Here is a 6,000-nt window from a genome sequence, read left to right on the forward strand (position 1 = left end):
TAATTATCTCTGCTTTGAAAATATGTTCTGAGTTTAATTATAAGACTGACATCAAAATGCAGATCTAAATACAGCATCTATTGATCAGAGTGCGTGCAGTCATCTCCACAAAATACATGTCTGTCTTTCTTCCTTCCTTCCTTCCTTCCTTTCTTTCTCCCTTTCTTTTTCTTTCTTTCTTTCTTTCTTTCTTTCTTTCTTTCTTTCTTTCTTTCTTTCTTTCTTTCTTTCTTTCTTTCTTTCTTTCTTTCTTTCTTTCTTTCTTTCTCTCTCTCTCTCTCTCTCTCTCTCTCTCTCTCTCTCTCTCTCTCTCTCTCTCTCTTTCTTTTTCTGGTATGTCTTTTTAACTGAAGATCCTTTACTATTATTGACCTGTACAATTACTGAGAAAAAATACTTTTCTCTGAACAGAAATTCAGGCCATACTATAGTTTTACAAAATGTTCTAAAAGACGTGTGTGTGTGTATGTGTGTTTGTGTGTTGGTAATATTGAAAGGTGAACCCATCATGACATGTTTGCTAGATGAGTGATTTCCCCCTCAGTTAGACAAGCCCCAACCTCTTTATAATTGAGGCAGTGTCTTACTAGGTGGACAGAGCTAGCCTTGCTTTCACTTTGGAGGCCAGTAGGCTTTGATATTGTCATCTTCTTGTCTCAATGTCCTGAGTAATTGTATTATAAGCTTAAGACATCAGGCCCAACTTATTTATTTATTTATTTTTGTAGTTTTCTATTCTGCATTACAAATCAGTGTATTATTATCTGATATACTTTAGCTTGGTAGGTATTCTTACAAGTCCAAAAGCCTGTAATCAGAAAGCACACTGAGTTTGAAGTGGAAGTCACATCCTTGAATAAGGTATTTTGATATAGGTAGAAGTATAGGTATTCCTCTGCCTATGGCTTGGAGTCCTGACTTTTTTGATGGCTAGTTGTGGACCCATATTATAAATGTCCAGACATCACTCAAAACTACTTCTTTCATAAACCCATCAGAACTAAACAACAACTTCCTTCCTGGAGGTCAATTTGAAAATCACTTAGATAATGCATCTTGAAAGGCCACATATCAGTAGTATCTCCCACGGTCATAGGAAGCTGTGCCTGCAAAGATTCATGGACTTGACCTCCCAAACATAATCTGAACCAGAATGACACCAACAAGCACACTGTACTAGATGGGAAAAAACCTACACAAGGTTCCAACCCTATCCAAAATACTTCAGGCAGCGGTAAAGCTACGAGAGAAGCTGCCCTCTCCATGGAAGACCATACCAATTAGTCCTAGAATGTCACCCCTTAAACTATACATACAAGTAACCTATTTTCTCAATGGGTTATATTTAGGAATATATACATACCTACATGAATATACCTATTCACCCAAAAATATATAATGAAAAGAGGATGCCATGACTTTTAAGAAAAATGGGAAGGGATATACCAGAATTTATGAAGGAGGGAAAAGAGATGGAGAAACTGTAACTAAATAACAATCTCAAAAATTAACAAAATGTTTATGTGTAAATATATGTAATTGCAGGTAGGATCATCCATCCTTTTGCTATATGATAGGACCCAATCAAAGTAGTAAATAATCTACACTCTTGTCATTTTTCCAACTTAAAAGCAAGCCCTAAATCATATTCATATAGAGGATATAAAGGACATAAAGCAGAGTGTGACTTGAGTTAGCCAATTTAGCCTATCATACTTTCCTAAGTCATCTAGGTGACAGTCATTCCTTACTAAATTTCAAAGCATTCAAGATAATTGGAAATAACCATTCTCTCTGGGCTCTATTATAAAATTTGATTAGAAGGCCACCTACAATCTTAGTGGGCATAGATGTCTTTGGACATTATGTGATGGGTAGAGAAAGAATAGGATATAGTGCTTTCTAGGAAAAGTGGCAGGCAGTAGTTGCAGGCTCTCTCTCTCTCTCTCTCTCTCTTTCTCTCTCTCTCTCTTTGTCTCTGTATCTGTCTCTCTCTCTGTCTCACCCCTCTCTTTCTAAGTGTGCGTGTCTCCTATTATCTCCTTGACACTTTCCTCCCTATTCAAGGCTAGTTACAATAAGGTCATTACCCTTTAACAAAGCTATCATAGAAGACAAAAGAGAGAGGTAGTGGAGATGACTAGAGGGATAACAAAGCTTATAGATGAGGTAAGGTATAAAATGAGAATGTTTCATCTAGAAAGGGTAAGAGGAATCTGTGAGTCAATACCATGTCATGAAAATGACCACAGTAAAAACTTCCCAAGTCTTTCTTCCTGAAATTGGCACTTAGAAGCACAGGGTAAATTACCTTGATTTTGATTATGGATGACCTAAACAAAAATCTTTGCATTGATATGTACTGAACAAGCAGGCTTTGATGGAGTTACTTAGGCTTGTTAAGCTATTTCATTTGTACTGAAGTGATATAAACAACATACAAGTTTAAGAGTTTGTTACAGTACCTGGCTTTATTGAAATCAACAGCAAAGACATATTCAAATCGTGAAGGATTTACATATTAAATCATTAGAATAAAGGATGTGTGACTCGCTCCTTGCAGGCTTCCTCTTAATGCAATGGGACAAGGCAAATGCTACATAGACAAAATAATGATATAGCAGATCACTAAATTGTAGGATCTTCTCAAGAACACTCGGCCTTCAAGAGAAGTCAAAGATAATCAAATAGAGACTTCCTAGCTATCTCCCTTTCCAGGGTCTAGAAAAAGACATTTCTGTGTCTGTTCAAACTGTGTTTCTTGCTTTCACTCTGATTCAAAATTTTTAAAATGCATTTTGCCTTACCCTTTCTACCAAAGAGGGAAAATGTCAATATGAAAGCAAAGGTGATGAGTTTACAGCTGTAATGCTCAAAGGCTAATAAGGGTCAAGCCTGATAGAAGATAATAAAAGTGGAACCAGAGATGATATCTGGTGTCATTGTAATGGTCAGTATTCTACATTTTCCCCAGTATCAGTTATCCAGACAACCAAAGATAATGATAAGATGTAAGAAGTTAACTTCTTAAAAAATGAGTACCATTCATTGCCCAACTTGCACTCATTCATGGATATTCATTAAACTGGGTTCCTACCCAAACTGGAGTATTCTCAGTCTCAGAGGACAACTGATAGAGCACAAAAAGATATCATCATCACCCACTTCTAATTTCTCATGTTTTTAGGATTAAGAAACCATGACAAAGAAAGAGAGAAAACCCCATTATATCTCAATCACTTCTATTTTCTGTAGCCCTGGGCAGAATGTAAAATGTGTAGCAATGTTTTAAATCAATATCAATGGGAATACAGGAGTTGCAACAGAAAACAGCTTTCAGATTTAGATTTTTGTGTATAACTTGAAAAATAAATAATTGAGTTGTGTTTATTGGTGATGTTTCTAAATTGGAGTATTTGAAACTCCCAGTTTCCACAGGATACCTAGAGCCTATTTTAGAAATTTTATGTTGGTATAGACAAAACCAACCAACCAACAAACAAACAAACAAAACAAAACAAAACAAAACAAATAACAGAAAACAAAACTGGCTGCTTTCCTTCTTTTTCACTAGTGAGATCGGTGTCTATGCTTTATTGCACAAAAAGGACATTTCAGTTGGAAATCCTCCTATAAAAACAGGGAAGAAAGGAAAAATACAGGGAACAGAGGAAATGAAACATCATGTGTTCATTCTACATAGTAAAACCACACCACAGTCTTTTGTGCCTTAATATTTTATGAAAACATTGTTGAATGCTACCAATCAGTTAAAATTCGAAAAACACTTCACAGGCCTCTTTTCTACCAGTAACGCTTTAACATTTTCTATTGTCTCTGCCTTGTCATATATTATATCTGTTATCATGTTTCCTCTTAAATGGCACCATCTTTTTTGAAAACCATAATATTTTATGGTTATACTATGTAACCTGATAATATTTAGTAATTAAGGCATAATGGAAGAGGCCTTGTGAATAAGATTATCACATTTAACATCTGGAAGGTGCTTGTTAGGGTATGTTTTTGCCATATCCCTTTTGTTGTTTGTTTTGTTTTGTTTTGTTTTGTTTTGTTTTGTTTTGTTTTGTTTTGTTTTGTTTGCCCAGTGCTGATGCAGAAACAAAACCCAGAACATCTCCAGACCGGATATGTCGCCTTGAAGTTAGCCTTCTCAGCTTCCAGAATCATGAGAAATAAATGCCAAGCGTTTCTAAATTACACAGTCTCAGGAATTTTTTTAGAGCAGAACAAAGTGACTAAGTCACTACCTCCTCCCAGCTTCACACCCACACACACATAACAGTTTTATCTTATTGTCCTAGATTCTTCAAATTGTTCAGCACAGAATTATATACTTCCCCAGAATTTATCATAGGATTTACTGCCTCTAATTTTCAAATAACTCCCCAATGTTCTTCTATTTCATGACCATGAGATCTTTCAGGAAAATCAAAACAGGACACTTTAGAATAATTTAAATTGGGGAATTATTTGTTGCTGATTATAAAATTTCTTATATGCGTCATCTTGAAAGCTCGGTTCTCAAGTTGATGCTTCAATTAACTGTCATTGCTCCCATCAGTCATCATTAATGAAATGTAGAGTGTAGCCAGAGAAAAATAAAATAATTTAAGAGAGGATTTTTGTCTTGTATTTCAAATAAGTAATATACTTAATCACTCTGTTGAACTAATATAATCTACTAATACTATTATTTTAAGGAAATTATATTTTTGTGTCCTAGTTTAAAATTTGTTTCTTGGGCCTGGTTTTACACGTGATTAGATTAAATTTTTCTATAAATAAGCAATATTAAGCTATATGATAATTCAGTTATTCAGATTATACAACTGATAATTCTTAGATCACTTTAATATTAATAAGGGTCTTCCCTAATAAAGACCTGTGTGCTGGTGGGAACACTTTCATGATGTATATGGCTAGAATTTGTTTGTGAGGACACTTCTATTCCTCCCGTTTCTATCTCCTAATTATATCTTCCCTTTGATGACTTATGCTACAAGAACACAAGCGAGAGCTGAGCAGAAGAGTATTTCCCGAGCTATGTCTGTCTAGATTTGAGACCATCATCATGCTCTTGGTGTGTGAGAGCCGTCATAACTTGACTCTTATACTGATGCTCATGTATCCTACCCTTGACATTTGACTCCCAACTCAATTATATAAGAATAAGGATGATGGTATTCTCAACATATTGTACAAATCTTCCTTAGCCTGTAAGCATCCCAAAGCATTTTTCGATTCTCTCTGTTATTCTGTTTACTCCTGCAGTTAGCTCTTCTGTACAGGATCCAAAACATTTTTCAGGTTTGCTTAGCTCCCTGCTATGTGTGATCAGCATTTGGTGTCAGTTTATAAAATATTTCAGCAGAGAGTTACAAAAAAACCAATGTTCCTAGCTCATCTCTACCTCCTCAACCTTGTCTTCACTCTTCAATTGAGAGACATTATTTTCTTTACATTTGGGTTTGGTAGAGCAAGTCATAACTCACACAAAAGACTTTATTGAGTAATCTGATCATTCCTTTCTATCATACAGAGAATATATATGTACTATCGCCTACATTTGTAGCTGAACTCTGTCTATAATTCTATCTATTCTGCTCTGGCACGCCTGTGCCTTTATTACATGTAAAATCATATGAATAGCAACTTATAACTCTCTGCATTATAACATTATGAGCACTATGCAAAGCATCATTTACTATAACTTAGTTTCTTGGTCCAAGTTTTTATTTCAAAATTCTGTATTTAAAAATGTCAGATGGCCCAGTCGGAGGACAGTGACCTGCCCTGCAGGGAGCGCCATCTTGGCTCCGGGACTCCGCCGAGCATAGTCTCTACAGGTCAGAGTGGGGACCACGGGGGCAGACGGCTTCTGGGACAGGCAGGAGCCACAGAGCCGCTGAGGCAGCACCCTTTTGGGGCCGCAGACTTCCGGCACCCTCCCAGCCGGAGGACAGAGACCTGCCCTGC

The 6,000-nt window shown here is 36.2% G+C and overlaps 1 protein-coding gene across 10 annotated transcripts in view; it reads left to right on the forward strand.

The window, feature by feature from the left end:
• The window catches only part of Lrrc4c (leucine rich repeat containing 4C), a 1,249,590-nt gene that overhangs the window by 1,201,848 nt on the left and 41,742 nt on the right, over positions 1-6,000 (forward strand). The window lies entirely within an intron of this gene.

The sequence above is a fragment of the Mus caroli genome, chromosome 2 (assembly GCF_900094665.2).
Source record: "Mus caroli chromosome 2, CAROLI_EIJ_v1.1, whole genome shotgun sequence".
Classification (NCBI taxonomy): domain Eukaryota; kingdom Metazoa; phylum Chordata; class Mammalia; order Rodentia; family Muridae; genus Mus; species Mus caroli.